Consider the following 17,560-nt stretch of genomic DNA (forward strand, 5'->3'; position numbering starts at 1 on the left):
GTCATTGGTTGATGTCCCCGATTCCTAAAATCATGTGTTATTCACTATGTTTATATGCATATATGTATGTATTGAGAGCATTTTTTTTTTCTTAACATATTCCTTATACTAGTGCTTTGCTTTGTACCTTTGATTTGTGTACCCCCTTTTGCTGTGTGTGTGGCATCCTTGATTTTGTACCCCACTCCTGCAATAACCCCCTTAGGGTTGCAGTAGGTATACAAATAAATAAAAAAATAAAGTTCATTGCCTTTCGAGGGTCATTTTAGGAAAAGTTAAGGGAAAAGGTCAGGAAAAATTCAGGAAAAAAATTGTGTGCAAGCGCATTATTCCTATCTAATAAAGAGCTGAAGCGACGTACTTGCATGTCTACCAGAAAACTCGGACCAGCTTTACCAAGTATCTTTTTATTTACATTAAATATCCCTGGCTCAGAAAACATGTCTGCCAACTCTAAAAGGTCATATTGACCGACACGGTGTAAAAGCATTCCTGACTACTGTCGGTATGTCGATGGGTTCTTGGATGTATTATGCATGCACTTAAGGCCGACACCCGGGGGGGGGGGGGCAATCGCTTTTTCCATGTCCAAAAGTTAATATGGCTGGTAGGGAGAGCTCGCTTCCGTTTCCCATTTGTGATGAGGTCGCTGAAACTAAATGTGCGAAATTTCATTAATACATTTTAGTTAATTAGTGACCAATTACCAAGTGTCACCCGTCACCCCGTGGTCACCATCCCTGACGACTTGTCTCCGAAGGAACCGTCCATTTCTTTCAAACCGGCTATTTTTAAATATTCCTTAAAGTTATCGTACAAACACACGATGCGTTGTTGGCGAAATCTAATCATGGACTGCAGAAATGCGAGCAAGACTGCAGACACGAACAAATGTTCCTCTACGTTGACGATTTCCTCGTGGATGTTAACTGTGATTGCAGATAGTTTGATGAGCAGTTGTTTGAGGTCTTGAACGTGTTTGAAAAGTGCCTTTTCCTGCGAACGCTGACTGGTGAGGTGACTGGTGAGGTTTGTTTGGTTTTGGGTCTAAAGGCTAAGTCTTGCAAAAGATAATTTTTTGATATAAGTACGAACCACGAGCAAGCAAACGCTATCCTGCTGCACGTAATTCGGCGCACCTTAAACTTATAAAATGAGCAACCGCGCGATCACACCTAGAAAATTGTCTCACAAAGTTACGCCAAGCATGCATTCAGCGCTGCAGTTTCAATGGTCTGATCCAACACCTTGTTAGTTCTGACTATCCGCAGCGCGCACTAACGGCTGCCTCTGTGTGCGTTCTCAGGAATTTGAAGCACTGATACCTGTAGTGACGGCCTCAATGTCATAGTAGAGCCGGCAAACCATGCGAATACAGAGGATGGCTCACAAGAGAAATTACGGAAGCCGCTGAAGTGGCATGCCAGGACACATCGTAAGTCATCATACGCTCAATTTGTCCGTTGACTAAGGCGCTACAATTTTTTAATGTTACACGCGGCAGCCAGATCACTCAAGCAACGGTATCTGTTTTGCTGGATTATTTGTTCTTATATGTGTCGTTTTTTTTTATTGCGTATTGCTTCTGTTTTGCAATATTTTAACGAGTCTATACATGACGATGAGCCGGAAAAAAATAAAGCAGTTAGAAGGTCGCACTGTTCCTGTTGTTTTCTCTGTCCCCGTTTTTCGCTCACGCTGTTAATTTGTTGCCATGCCTGCTGTTAAAATCTTACAACCGCAAAAGTGTATGTCCTAGGTTTATCCCTCGGAAAAGGCGTTTGCTACTCATAACGGACATTGTTATTTTGTATCACTGAGCATTAAGAGTTTGCGTACTTTTGTGGCCGCATAGTGTCTGACCGACGCTACGAGACAAATATGCGGCCCCTGCAGTGGAGACGGAGAGGCGATTGCTTCCTATGTGTGGGGGCGTCAATTCGTAGCCGCCACTGCTTAGTGGCTCAACTGCCTTTTTAACAAACAAGTCGCCCTTCCTTTTCAGCTGAATTGTGCCTCTTAATCGTTCCGCATATTTGCAATTTCAACCGAATACAATATACCAAGAAGCATCAAACTTAGCATTAAGTAAGTCTAGGGCCATAAAACACCCCCTGCTGTTAGCAGTCGGACCTGCGCGCAACATATCAAAGACGTTTGCAAAAGCGGATACATTCGAGTTCATTTGAGGATTTTCCAGGATATGTTTGCCGTTCTAGCCAGCAACGCGCGCGTGTTCTTTATTATTATTATTCTTTTAATCACTAGAGCGCTGGCGTCAGAATAATTACGGCAGGGGCCGCTGCTTGCGAGGGCGTGTGCACCGAGTGACCTTAACTGGAGAGTTGAACACTGACAACGGCTAAGAGCTATGATAAATAAATAAATAAATAAATAAATAAATAAATAAATAAATAAATAAATAAATAAATAAATAAATAAATAAATAAATGCTTGTTGTGGCCTCTGAAATACATGCCAGACGCCGTCGCTACGAGCGCAGTTGTTAGCGTCCTCTGTTCGAATCCGTTTTTGTTTTCTTTAGCAATTTTTTGTTTTAAGCGCTTATATCGCTACCTATATAGTTTTATTGGGATATATATATATATATATATATATATATATATATATATATATATATATATATATATATATATATATATATAGCTTTCTAAAACGCCAATGTGCCACTTTGTCATTGCCTTTTGCTCTACGTGGCAGGCAGCGTCACATTTACGTAATTACGGGGTTATTTTCTTAGTCGTCGCAGATCTACAGATTACATGGGCATGCCCGTACAGCGACGACAGAAGTACTACAGCGTCCCCCCCCCCCTCCCAGCTCACGCACACGCATCCAGACGCACGCACGCATTCTCTTTTATTTGGGTTCTCGCATGCACTTTCCCACACTCCGGTGAATGTGCCCGACAACGCATAAATGAATAAGTATCAGACATGTGAAGTCGCTCCTCGGAGAAGCATTTAGTCTCAGCCGCTCGCATAGGCCATTTAATTATTCCGAACTACGGCCGCCGTCTATGCACCGAGCACTTCGCGACGGCCATAAAGTGGGCACATTATTTGTGGCCTCCCGTTAGCTCTGCCTCAGTTACCGCTGCGCTCGGCGCAGTGTCGTGACTTACAAAAGCACGTCGCCCGACACACATATATATATGAAGTGTACACGCTTGCCGTGGCAATTCACGCACGAAATGAAAGGCCTCGCACAAAAGCCCTCGTACCCCCTCCTTCCGTACACTTTCTCGTGCTCTTGGTCTGTCAGCCGTGCATAAATTGCCCGCTCTCTTTCTACAACCACACAACACTGCCAACAATGAAATGTCCGCACCCCTCCCTTCACCTCGTGCCTTTCTGTTGCTTTTCCTCATTTTTCTGCCCACTGGTGCTGCCTCCGCTGACAGAACGCGGGGATTAATGTTTGCAGACCGCGTGCAAGGCAGCCAAGGCAAGATTTATGGGGCACCATTCTTCTTTCTACTCTGTAGACACACTTCCTGTGCCGTGCAGGCAAATGTCTGCAGGCTATCACGATCTTGAGTGATTTGGATTTGTGCTCCCCCGAGCGCAACGTTTACAAGTTCCACGTGGCGATCGCCTTGGCTAGCATATTCCGGTTCCTTTTGTTCGCGCTTCATTTCACGTCGCGCCTGTGTACAAATGTGTTATTCGTAAAGTTCAGCCTGTCTGCACTTGCGCTTAAATTGTCGCACTGCGAATTGTGTGCCTGTTACTGCTAGTCAAGCTCTCAGATAAGAGCTATATGCGTGAGGACAGACCGTCGTATATACGACGGCACATATCAGTACGCTAAGTAGAAAATATGTCGCTTCCATGCCATTAGGCCGAATGTAGGCCTGCTGTGACGTGTAGATCAACGCCTAATTTAGCTAAGATGAACCACTAAGATTATTACAACCTTGTGTCAACCCTATCTGAGTAAAATGATGAGTCTTGCTGCTTTAGCGTGGATTATTGTTCTTCCTTCCCTCACGCGCACGTTTTAATGAATCCCCATGTTTGCCTCTAATTCTATTAATTTTATGGAACCTTTTCCGCTATTTTCAAGTGGGAACTGCAGTTCGTGTCTGAAAAGTGTGACACTTTCACTGTGAAAGAAGCACGTTGTTTATTTTACTCTCTTAAATTATGGGGTTTCACGTATCAAAACTACGATCTGATTATGAGGCACGCCGTCGTGGGAGACTCCGGAATAGTTTGGACCAGCTAGGGTTCTTAAATCTGCACCTAAATCTAAGTACACGGGTGTTTTCTCACTTCGCCTCCATCGGAATGCGGCCGCCGTGGCCGGGATTCGCTCCCGCGACCTCATGCTTAGCAGCACACCACCACAGCCGCTAAGCAACCGCGGCGGGTATCCAGTCGTAAGAAAAACAACGGGTTATGAGACAGGTTCAGCAAAGAACAGATGAAAGTACGGCTGTGAGCGATTGAGAAGCCAAGGCAGTGCTTTAGTGTGCTTTAGCTCGCTCTAAAATATCCCCCCTCCCCCAGTTTTACTTATACCGTACACGTTCACTCTCTAATTTTAATAATATTCTTGCCAACTTTATTCATTTCATGAATCTGTCAAGACAAGGCGTTCGTTACGGAAAAAGCCCCATCAACCTTTTGCCTGGCCACTGCAAGTCCTGACATGTGCAATTTTATTTAGCACAATTAGCGACGCAGGCGCAAAAGGAGAGCTATTCATCTATAATATTGCGTAAGGTGGATGGTGAAAATAAAAGTAAAGAAGTAAATAAATCCACAAGTGCTCAAGGCACTCAAACATACGCCCCTGGTTTCGGAAGCGAGCATTCAAAACTACTCTGCCATGGCAGTTTACGTTTTTGCCTTACTTGGACAACAAACAATAAGCGTGAACACAATGTTGCGGAGACAATCTTTAGGTTTTCGTACGTCACATACGCGAATTGCCAACAATGCCTCATAAATCCTCACGGACATGCTCGGGCGCAATCCACATTTCAGTGAAAAATGCGTCTATGAAGAAAAATAAATGCTTCGCGATTGTACTGTCACGAGCAAATATCAAAGCAGCAAAGAAAAGGCAGACGTGATTCAAGTTTGCGCTATTGCAAAGTGGTGCAAGCTTCGCAGAGAGAGAGCTGATGCAGCGAGTCACCAAAAAATATGATACAACTGCTAGACACCACCTTCTACTGCCGTGGAGAGCTATCGCAGGTGCATTGTCCGGATATCTATTATTATTATCATTTGTTTTGAACACATATGCACAGTTAACAGGAAAGGTAAAGCGACGAGCAGGCTGGCAACTGCCACCGGAAGGGGCACAACGCCTGCCTACTCTTCTGAAGGGAGGTGACAGCAACACAGAAATGGAAGATAGGAAGGAGGGGAGGAGAGAGGAAAGGAAAAGCAACAGGACAAATCTAAAGACTAAAGTAGAACACAGTACACTATGCACGTTGTTCTGCCGAGTTTCGACTCTGCAGCCGGAATTAAAGTGACGCCGCGTCGAACAGTCTCCACAATTATCAACCACATCCATGGCTAGTTCGCTATGCGGCTAGATGTGCGCTCCACGATGAGACGCCAAGTACAGCTGCACGCAATCACCGTTTCACCGGTAGTCGGTTCACAATATACACTACAAGCTGTTTGATCCCGCCACGCCCCATCTTCGAAGGAAGAAGCGTTAGAACACAGTACAGATCACACACAGTAGGGCTGGTCACTGAAGGTCACGCTACTACAGAATGTTGAATGTTCACGCTACAAACGTGAACCTAAGTTAGTTAACTCTAGAAAGTTTAGTAGGGCGCGACGGGCCTGATCACGTTTAGATGTACAACCACTGGGGTATAAACATTCCTCGAGTGTCGCACACCGCAGGCCAAGGAGATAATAGTTTCTCACTAGCGACATCAGCTGCGCACTGAAAGCGGGACACTCAAATATAAGGTGCTGAAGTGTCTCGTAGCAGCCACAAGACGTACACAATGGACTTGCCACACGCCCTTGTCTGTATAAACGTTCGTGCACGTTCACGCAACCAACCCTCAGCTTGAGCAGTTGTGCCTTAGCGCGACGAGGCAAGCCTCGACCGCGAACACGGGGCGGGAACGTTCCAATTGCGACGCGCTGATCTGGATGCTGCTTGAGTAGGTGGCGACGAATCAGCAGACGAGCGTCATCAAGCTTGCACAAAATTTCTGGGCAGTCACAATTGTTATGAGCGCAACTTGAAGCGAGCCGATCAGCCTCTTCATTTCCGACGATTCCTACGTGTGAAGGTATCCATTGAGCAACGAGAGATATCCCACGTGATGTAATTTTGCTCGCAGAGTCAGTAATGCTACGCACAAGTGGACAATCAAGCTCACTGCGTTGTAACCTGCTAAGGGCAGCACGGGAGTCCGTAAAGATGACAACCTTCGATGTAGTTAACTCCTCTAGCACGTATTTCAGTGCAACATTAATCGCTGCTAGTTCCGCAGTTTTAGACGAAGTTGGATGAGGTATTTGAAAGATACGTCGTACTTGAGTTGATGGGCAGAAAAAAGCTGCAGAGGCGCCTTGACCGTCGTTGTGCACAGATGCATCTGTGAAAACTTGAAGATAATCTGGAAATTTTTCGAACGTGTGAGACTGAGCCAATTGGAATATTGCCGAAACAGCCATATCAGACTTTTTGTGCATGTCAGGGATTGTGAGGAAAATGGGGAATACGTGTTTCGTGATACCTTTTGGAGGCGGAGACATATCTGAAGCAGCATGTTCAGAAATGGTAGTGATATCCAGAAGTAATGCCGCCATTTTTCCCATGCGAGATAACGGGTGTTGAATGAGACGATCAATGAGCGATTGACCATTCGATGCGCGGTGCAGATGCTCAATATGATATCTAGGACGCATGGCAATACACAGAACGTTATGCGACATGCAGCAATACTGTGGGGGCACGTATAAAACGATGGTGAGGACGGAGACACGGCGCACTGTCGTCTTGCGTGCTCCGGTCGCGCTGCACATAGCATAATGCAATACCGCTATAGCTCATCGATCTGTCGTTTTACACAGAATGGTTTTAGCCTTAGCATGAGCCGAAAATGGCTCGTAATTTTTTTACTCAATTATTTTAACACAGCGTCTGGGGGGCGCCGTCGGAGAAATAGAGAGAATTAATCTTATCCCTCATTCATTCAGTCATTAACGTAATTAATTATTCCTCTTTGTGTGTGTGTGTGCGTGTGTGCGTGTGTGTGTGTGTGTGTGTGTGTGTGTGTGTGTGTGTGTGTGTGTGTGTGTGTGTGTGTGTGTGTGTGTGTGTGTGTGTGTGTGTGTGTGTGTGTGTGTGTGTGTGTGTGTGTGTGTGTGTGTGTGTGTGTGTGTGTGTGTGTGTGTGTGTGTGTGTGTGTGTGTGTGTGTGTGTGTGTGTGTGTGTGTGTGTGTGTGTGTGTGTGTGTGTGTGTGTGTGTGTGTGTGTGTGTGTGTGTGTGTGTGTGTGTGTGTGTGTGTGTGTGTGTGTGTGTGTGTGTGTGTGTGTGTGTGTGTGTGTGTGTGTGTGTGTGTGTGTGTGTGTGTGTGTGTGTGTGTGTGTGTGTGTGTGTGTGTGTGTGTGTGTGTGTGTGTGTGTGTGTGTGTGTGTGTGTGTGTGTGTGTGTGTGTGTGTGTGTGTGTGTGTGTGTGTGTGTGTGTGTGTGTGTGTGTGTGTGTGTGTGTGTGTGTGTGTGTGTGTGTGTGTGTGTGTGTGTGTGTGTGTGTGTGTGTGTGTGTGTGTGTGTGTGTGTGTGTGTGTGTGTGTGTGTGTGTGTGTGTGTGTGTGTGTGTGTGTGTGTGTGTGTGTGTGTGTGTGTGTGTGTGTGTGTGTGTGTGTGTGTGTGTGTGTGTGTGTGTGTGTGTGTGTGTGTGTGTGTGTGTGTGTGTGTGTGTGTGTGTGTGTGTGTGTGTGTGTGTGTGTGTGTGTGTGTGTGTGTGTGTGTGTGTGTGTGTGTGTGTGTGTGTGTGTGTGTGTGTGTGTGTGTGTGTGTGTGTGTGTGTGTGTGTGTGTGTGTGTGTGTGTGTGTGTGTGTGTGTGTGTGTGTGTGTGTGTGTGTGTGTGTGTGTGTGTGTGTGTGTGTGTGTGTGTGTGTGTGTGTGTGTGTGTGTGTGTGTGTGTGTGTGTGTGTGTGTGTGTGTGTGTGTGTGTGTGTGTGTGTGTGTGTGTGTGTGTGTGTGTGTGTGTGTGTGTGTGTGTGTGTGTGTGTGTGTGTGTGTGTGTGTGTGTGTGTGTGTGTGTGGAATTGCGTCAAGTAATATAAATGAAATTGTGAGCCAGCCCAGTGAATTCAGAGTATAGAAAAGTCACAGACTGCAGCCCCAAGCTAACGACTACGCTAAACAGCTCCAATTTCCAGACGCCCCTTCGCACAACCAACAAACTCCTGTCGCATGACCGACCGAGTGGTTGTACTCGAAGCAGTGCTCATGATTAGCTTTCGTTTCTCCTCCCCTGTGCACTACTCAGTAACTGTTGGTACTGAAGTTGTGCGGAATGTCATGTTCAGGAGAAGACAAGAGGCCGTCGTTCCGAACGCCTTCTTCTGCCTCGTTTTGCTCGGTTTTCCTCTCCGCTTACCCTCACCGCCTTGTGCACTTCATCTTTACAAGAATCATATTCTTTTAATTTAAGGTATTTTCAGTCTTAGAAGGACCGATAGTAGAATAGCGAGATAGAAGCAAAGATTGTAATGAAAGAAAAAAAGAAAGAAAGAAAACGTAGAAGTTTTTATTCTCTTTCAGTAAGCTACCTTTGTGTCTCCAGCGTGATGTACGCACCGTTCTGCTCTTGTCAAGCTCCCAATGTCAATGTCGCACCCGTCTGGTGCGCAGTGATGTGTTGTAGCTCTCTCTAGCTGCAACATATATTGAATGAGAAATTCGTTATCTTGCTGAAAAAGAAATGCATTTAGTTTGATACTTTCACACGTAAGCCTACCACGCCACAGTTAATTTTGCTTTGCATTTATTCCATGCACAAGGAAGGCCAACTGTCTTAAATGCACTCTGCTAAGTAGGAACGCACGAGCAGGAGAAAAAAAAAATCTTCTTAAGCATGAGAGGAAAGGATGCATAGAAAGGCCCGGAGGTTGACCAGAGGGAGTTCCTGTTGGCTACCGCTCTTGCTTTTATATCTGAAGACGTAGAAGGAGTTGGCGCTTCACCGATGACACTTGCGTCATGCGATGAGCTATCTTTTTGAGCAGTCAGCAAGGAATAGCAACTTTCTCCGCTTAGTAGTATGCGGCGAACAGGAAGCTTTCGCTGTCAAGCACCGCTGTAAATTAAAAACTAAGGAATTGCTCTTTTCGTGATGCTACATCAGGTCTTAAATTAGCTAATGAATCACTTTTTTACTATCGTTTGTACGCCATTTCCTGATGACAATGATCGAACGTTCCAGGCGATTTGCCGCCATTCTTGTGTAAAAAAGAAAAAGAAAACACCAATGCAAGAATTTCAGCGGGAAAAAACAGTTTGCGAGAACCACCGAGTCATCTTGCTCTCGACTATTTGCTCATCCATATTGGTTAAGAGAGCCGCTAAAAATAACCTCTCCATCACCATGGCCGCGACTAGACAATAGGTAGCGAATTTGGCCTTACGGAAAATATGGCGGAACCGCATTGCTCACGTTTCCTTACTCCCAGCGCCTTTGAATTGTCATTGTTGCAACCACCACGTCACAGCCGGCCTCGCCTTTGCAACAGTCGCGCCGTCGTCTGGTAAGCAACTCTCGTCCACCTGCGCAACAATTGCGCGCACACATCTCAAACAGGCAGCGAGCACGAAGAAGAGGCCAGATCCATCGTCGTCGAGAGACCGGTGCGCCATGCGACATCCACTGACAGCTGTGTGGCCTGTCCGTCAATGCGGAGACATCGGCGGCCGCCGCCGCCGCGTTCGCCGGGTCCTGGAAGTGACAAGGGGCAGCCCAACGCACGCGTGCCCTTTGGCCGCGGCCCGTCGGGACAGCCACTGAGTGCTGCCGTGTTCTTGCTGTTCTTCTCGCGCAGCGTGTGAGCAGACTCACTGCAGTTGCGTGCAGTCCGACAACGTGCCGCAAGCGCTGCGAAGTACGCTGCGACCACGCTCACTGCTGCATCAATGCGCTACTCTGGCAGCGGATTCCCTTCGTTTGCTCACGTCTTCATTTGTTTCTCGAAAAGCTCCATAAATTGCGCCGCCATAAACGTTGCTGGGTGGTGGGTGGCGCCACAGTGCCTGCGAGCTGCATTCAGCAAGTCTCAAACTGAGAATTCCAATAAAGGAACCCGCGCCAGTGTCACGTGCGGAAAATGTTACGCCAGGCGAAGCTTGCGGAAAGCCGCAATGTCCTCCGCGTGGCAGCAACTGCCTTTCCAAAAAAAAAAGAAAGGGGGGGGGGGGGGGAATGCGATCACGGACAGTATTTGCTAACGATAAGTCTTATGACCCATTCTTATCACCCGTCGCGCCGAGTGACCGATACTGGCAATAACGACGACTCGACGGCGTCCGAGCCAATGACGAAGGGCGAAAAGAATAGGATATGATCCGCAACGGTTCACGCTCAGTTTAGTTTCTTTCTGCCCTTTCTGATTGGCTCGCACGAAGCCGTGTTGGATTGATCACTCGTACAGAGGGATGACAATATCAGGATTGGAGGAAAGGGATCTTACTAGATACGGTCACATATACGTAGTTGGACATTAACCGACGCATGACCTGCGCTCCGTGTATGCAGCGAGTTGGCCATTCGTGTAAGGCCCCGCACACTCCTTTAAGGTGGGTCAAGCTGTAGGAGCGCTGCACAGCTGTAGCGAGGCGCAACAGTCACAGCAGCCGCTACGGCGGCGGTGCGGGATCAGTCAGAGCAGACGCGCCGACCGATTCGTCCATCCGCAGGTGCTCGGCGCGACGGCGCTTTGTTTGCTGAAGCGCGCGCAGGGGCGTCAGCCAGCGCCGTTGGGCTTGTCAGCCGCGGATGACTTGAATCCGACCGCCGAACGCCTGTCTGTCTGCCATTTCGATGTGAACGGCACGCGCAGTGCGCGCAGACAACTGACTGGCAGGCCTCCCTGTTTTCTTTCTTTCTTCCGCGAGCAACAAGCGCGCGCCGCGAGGTCAGTGTTGCTGCTGGCATTACTGCTGACAGCAGCGCAACGTAGAGCGGGCGAAGTGACAAAGCATGATGCGTTCACGGCTTTCACTTATAAGCCGGGTTGGGGCCTCATAACGTATAGGATACTTACCCTGCGGAAGAGTCACAGTCGGAATCCTGACGCCTTCATGTGTTCGCAATAGCCGTAAGGTGTGCTGTGTGTGTCACTCGCTTGGAGAGCACTTGAGCGGGCACAGGATGCTTGCGTATGGCAAGATTACAAATATCTTCTGGACTTAAAGGCGCGGATACAGTCCTGCGTAATGCGGGACGCCCTTATGTGTAACGCCAGCGTGAGTGAAGCCAACATGCCTGGCGCATGTTCGGTGCGCTTTGGCGTGGCCAGCACGAGAATAGAACATGGGCCCTATAACTTAAAACTATTCCAATATGTTTTTATTCCAATCTCCTGACGTCAAATTTGCGTAACCACCGACGCGAGCATCGGGCGGTAGCCCGTAAAGTCGTTTAAAGAGTCCAATCAAATGCATTCCTCGTTTATAGGAGGTCACTTTTATTTGCTTTGAAAACGAATAACATTGCCTACACTGAGCGGCTTGTCTTATCTAATTGGCTGATAAGAGGCGAGGAGCACGGCTCAAGTGGAGAGGGATTCGATGGGGCCGACCCAGTGCACTGAAAATCGATGACCGGATGAAGAGGGTGGTGCGGCGTCTGTGATTGGTCCGCTTTCCCTTGCTTAGCTTGGGGTGGCTCGTCGAAAGTCGCGGCGGCATGCAACGGAAGGTTAAGAATGACGCTAAAAAGGATCACCAGCAAAGAAAAGTTGACTGAGCAAGGTCGTAAATGTGCCGAAAGTGCTCGAAAACGTTAGACAGCCACGCAAAAAGTATTATTATACGCAAATAAACCCATGCTCTCCGGCAGGTGCGAGTAGTCAGTGCCTGAGCGATTGGCGGTAGCCATCTTGTATTCCTTTCGGAACGGGACAGCCTGCGGCTATTCAGAGAAAAATTCAGTTTTGTTCGGCATATTAATGCATCTTTAACGCGTACACGTCACTTTGACGCGGTGAGTTTTCGCGGTTTTGTGACGTCGCGCGACAGGAAGGAGAAGTGGGTGCAGCCCGAAAACTTTTGACCAATAGCCGAGGTCTAATAGCGAAAAATCGACGAATCAGAAATAACTATCTTTCTTTTGTTCTTCGCAGTCATGCATAAACAGTGTGTTCACATCATATCAGATGGGGAGTTACAGTGGTTTTTGTGACGTCGCGTGACAGACAGGCGAAGTGGGGGCGGTGTAAAAAATTGGAGGTCGCTTAAGCTTCGCCTTCAAGAGTGGAACGCGATAGCGTTATCCCACCTCGTTCGCACCGTCCACTCATTCGCTCGGCATGCTCTTGAGTCACACAAAGACGAAACGTGCGCCTGAGGCGGCGGAACGAACCAAAGAACTCGGTGTCTCGGAGGGAGAAACGATCTAAGCGAGCCAAACATCATGATCGGCACGGACAGTCGGGCCGCGACGCACCTTGAAGGCGGACGCGATCGTGGGGCTGACGCCTCGATGGGATCGTCCTCTATCTCGATTGGGAGCACCACGCAGACGCATGACTCCTCACCAGCAGCACGGCACACATCGCAGCGATCACGTTAGAGGCGTCCCGCATCGGACGCTGCACCTAGGAATCGCGCTGTGAGCGGAAAGAGGAGCGGCGTTGCCTATACACGACGGTTCGAGTGACGCACGCTGGAAGTTGGAAGAGGAGAGAGCGAGAAAACTTATTAAACGCACGGGTATTAGGGCATCCTCGCACCGGTCCCCGCACGGCCCCAATACGCTCAAACGAGACGAAGGGGAGAAGCGGGTGAGTGGCGCGCCACCTGTCGAGGCAGCGCCGTCCAATGCGAGGAGGGGGTTTGCTGCAAGATGGCTCCGCGTGTGCGCCAAGCACAGAAGAAATGTAGTGGAAACGAACTTCGCTACTCGTTTAACTGCGACTTCTGTAATTTACATGCTCATAATTACCGATATACACCGCAGTATAACTTTCTACGGCACGTTTCTAAGGCAACACCGCATTCACTAGAGGCGCTTTTGTCCCACATTGAACCATCGAACTCATGGCTGAGTGGTAGCGTCTCCGTCTCACAGTCCGGAGACCCTGGTTCGATTCCCACCCAGCCCATCTTGCAAGTTGCTTTTATTTATGAATTGCCTTCCGGGATTTTTCGCTCACGGTAAACGCCGCCGACGCCGACGACATCGGCTTTCCTGCGACACGAGCTCCTTAACGATGTCGCGTTAAATGTTGTTCGCCAATGGCGGAGGGATGATTGCAGAATTGTAATAGAAAAGTTTGGAATAGGTTTACGTTATAGCGCCCCATGTCACGCCGAGGGCGCGAGACCAGAGTGCATCGCGCGCTGTCTTGGCTGGCTGGCCGTATGCTGACCTACCGTTGGGGTCCACTGAAGAGATTGCGCTGAGCTTGTGCCTTCGCCAAACGAAAAAAAGCAGCAAATCCAACGAGTTGGAATCTATATACGGTGAAGCTTTGTGCGAGTGCCTAAAGAGTCGAAATACACGCGCGCACAGGCACAGGCACACACAAAAGCTCCGGCGCACACGAACCATACCAAGCCTTTTGTTAAGCCGATTTATTGACTACTAGCGAGTACGACGGACGCCTTGAATGTATCATGGTTGCAGAGGCAACATGCGAATAAGTATAGTCGAGTACAAAAGTGTAGGGACCGCAGTATCTGCAAAAAAAAAAAAAAAAATATTTCTTCTAGCACAGCCGCGCAAGGTGAAATTGTATAAAATCATGGCACTGGTCAAGCACGCGCATGTGGGCAGTGCACTTGGTTTCAGCCTTTATGCCTAGGCTTAGAATAAAAAAGAAATATAGCAGTAACTCTGGTCTTTAAATTTTTGTACTCGAATGAACGTAGCGCAATTAGAGTTCATTCTATCCACAAGAAGCATCAATTTACTTCCACATTACACGGCCGGCGCCGCCTGCGCCGCCGCTGCCGCGGATGCGTGGAGGCGAGTGCCATCTGGTTGTCGCACGAAACCTAGCGGCACGCGCTCTCCGCTGTGACGGCTTGGCTTATTCGGTAAGAGAAACAGCTAGGCCGCAGCCACGGTCACGAAACCTGGCGAAGTTCGCAAAGAAAAGCTTCGCTGTTAAAATCGCTCGCTCGCTGCACAGTTATGCGCATGCGCTGCGGCAACAGCTGACCACGGAGCTACTGCGGGCTACTTTCAACGTGCTGAACTATACAGGGTGTAAATTTGCGCCGATCCTGGCGTCGTCGGCGTGACGTATTCGACCTCGTTAGCCGCTGCCAGGTACGCTGGAAACGGCGGGCTATATCCATGCCTTCAGAAACGAACAGCTCCTAGAAGAAAGGAAAAAGAAAAAGGAATAAAAATAAATAACCTAAGTTCTGCCTTATTCGTTGGCAGTATATAGACTCGTAAATTATGCCGTGAAATGCCTGAAATAGACGGGAAAAAAAAGCGTATTAAAGTTTATAATTATGAGAAGGTTGAAAATAGAAAAGCTGGTTAATGTAATAATAATAATAATAATAATAATAATAATAATAATAATAATATAGTGGCACCACTGACGTCGCGGACTTTCTTTTGCGTGACATTATCTTACTTCATGGTGCGCCGCGACAGCTGCTTACTGACCGTGGTCCTAACTTCCTCTCGAAAGTTATCGCCGACATTGTGCGTTCCTGCTCCACTCAGCACAAGCTGACTACCTCATACCATCCTCAAACCAATGGCCTGACAGAGTGGTTCAACCGTACTCTTGCCGATACCACGACTGCGACATTGCCCTACCTTACGTAACATTTGCGTACAATTCTTCCCGGCACGACACCGCCGGATTTTCCCCATTTCATATACTGTACGGTCACGAACCCACCTTGCCCCTTGACACAGCACTTCCTCCTGCTGCGACCTCAACAAGCGAGTATGCGCGCGACGCCATCGCCCTCGCCGACCATGCACGTCAGCTTGCCCGTGCTCGACTGACGGACTCGCAAACCACGCAGCAGCGTCAGTACAACGCCCGCCACCGTGACGTACAGTTTTCGCCTGGTGCGCTCGTGCTCCTGTGGTCGCCCTGTCGTCACGTCGAACTTTCAGAAAAGCTCCTTTCGCGATACACAAGGCCCTACCGCGTGCTGCGCCAGGTGACGCCTGTGACGTACGAAATTGCTCCTGTGAGTTCAACCTCGTCCTCTACTCTGGCATCTAGTGATGTCGTGCACGTCAGTAGGCTCAAGGCCTAGTACACTGCTTCCGAGTCCGGCCTTTAGTCGCTCCGGGACGGCGCTTTTGCCGCCGGGGGTAGTGCTACGAAACAGTATTTCCAATGACGCAGAGGCGAGCAGTGAGAAGACGACGACGACGATTGGAGGTTAGCGTGGGCTGCTGCCTCTTGGCCAAGTGCGGCGTATTCCTTTGTAAATATACTTGTATATAGCTTTTCGTCTCCGTCTTCCTATGTAACAATATGAAGACGAAGAATGTTTATTGCGCGCCTCAGGAGTAACCCGCAGGCCTTATAAACGCAAACCCGAAAAGAAAACCCACTGAATTGTCAGCAATGGTGCCGGATTACAAAGTAGCATATTAAAAAAAGAAAAGAAGTGGCACAGATGCACAAAATTCGTTGTTTCGCTGTGACACAATGGTTGGCGCAATATTATGCACAATAAGACTTTAAATGTGTCACGAAGTATCGTTTGGAATTAACATTCGCAGATGCGCGCAATCACAAGAAAAATTAAATCAATACGGAGAAGGAGAAGGCTCGAATCTTGCTTACACTGCGAAAATTGCGGTTGCTATCCACGGTGGAAGAAGGCGGAGGTTGCCGGCCGTGCAAAAAATAAAAAAAAAATTCACCGAAGATTAAGATACTTCCTAAGGCGAAATTTGAGAGCAGCTATATACGTGTTCATTTCGCGATATATTGGTTGGCGCGGACAAGCTGTCTCCTGCAACACGATGCAAATAGAGCGAAGTGTGGCGCGACTGCTTCGCTAATCTGGAAATCGCGAGAGACAGCGCGTGGGTGACACGTTGGCGCAATTCACAGAAGCAGCCGCCGCCAGACCTCCCCGACGATTCACGCTACTATGGCGGCATCTCGCAGCCATTGTCGCCGCATTACGCTTTTCTTCTTACGCGTTCGCCATACTCTTTTCCGCTTTCCGTCGCATGGTATCGCTGCACCCTCCTCTTCGCTTTCCTCCTCGCGTGTTTCATCCCCCGCTGCGCTCCGCGTTCACTTTCGTCATCCACTGTGATCTTTCGCACGGTGGCGCGGAGCGTAACCGAACTTTTCTTCTTTTGTTCAGAAAAAAAAAAATAGAGAGAGAGAGAGAGAGAGAGAAAGAGGGAGAACAATTTTTGAAACATGTGAAAACAAAGTAAATAACTATTATGTCAGCTTAACTACATACAGCACATGCGTGTGCCTAGAACAAGAGGCGCTATGTTCCTTGTTGCTTCTGATAAACCTATAAGCAAAACAAAACCTGATAGCTGCGCGCAGGAAATAATTAATTGAAGAAAGCTACACAAGTAGGTGAGGTCAGAGTGATTATATGTCGGCACCTAAGCGACACAAGTGGAAAAGTGCCCAGGCCAGCAACGTTCAATAAAGAACGTTGCTGGCCTAGTTGGTCACCAGGTTTAATCACCAGAATTGTGGCGCAGCAAAAGAAGAGGGACGACAGAAGCAACATTGACAAGCGCCCACACTTCCCATCTGATTTATTTTCAGAAGAACACAGAATATGTCTACAGCTGTACAGCACATGCGCAACAGGCCCACTCAAGAGTCATGCGCTTGTTTAGAAAGCAATATCATTGTATATTTGCACACGTTCGAGTATAGCGACGTTTGCATTGACTTGACAATATCTGTTTGAATTGACTCGTCATGGCGATATCCGGCGGGCCATTTTTTGCAAGCGCTAGAGGGTGGGTCGAGGGAGTGTCGGGGTGGACTAGGTCGACTTGCTCGACCCGCTTGTGTCGAGAATTGTTGCGTACTCCAGGGTAGCGTATCGTACTGCTGCCGAGCAGTAGCGGCGCCTGCCTATCGAAGCTCGACGGACGTTACTTATTGGGTAGCGTGGCGTTGTCGGCGGGCTGCAGGCATACGGTAGACCATGGCGACCAAGCAAGGGCGAGACGATTTCTAGTGCGAAACTTGCACGGTTTATTCAAAGGTTGGTGAAAGATGATGAGAAAAGCATGATGTGTTCAAAAGTACATTTCGGAGCCCCTTAACTAGGTTCTGTACAATCGTGGGAGGGATCTTGCTTCCGTCGACGTCACGCGACCGGCACAGAAAGCCTGC

The 17,560-nt window shown here is 48.3% G+C and overlaps 1 long non-coding RNA gene across 1 annotated transcript; it reads right to left on the reverse strand.

The window, feature by feature from the left end:
* Window positions 1-8,755: 8,755 nt before the first annotated feature.
* Window positions 8,756-10,246, reverse strand: LOC129381028 (uncharacterized). Its single transcript, XR_008609282.2, has 2 exons — window positions 9,653-10,246; window positions 8,756-8,902 (listed from the first exon to the last, which is right to left on the reverse strand). It is a non-coding gene; the product is annotated as an uncharacterized lncRNA (long non-coding RNA).
* Window positions 10,247-17,560: the final 7,314 nt, after the last annotated feature.

The sequence above is a fragment of the Dermacentor andersoni genome, chromosome 1 (assembly GCF_023375885.2).
Source record: "Dermacentor andersoni chromosome 1, qqDerAnde1_hic_scaffold, whole genome shotgun sequence".
Taxonomy (NCBI): domain Eukaryota; kingdom Metazoa; phylum Arthropoda; class Arachnida; order Ixodida; family Ixodidae; genus Dermacentor; species Dermacentor andersoni.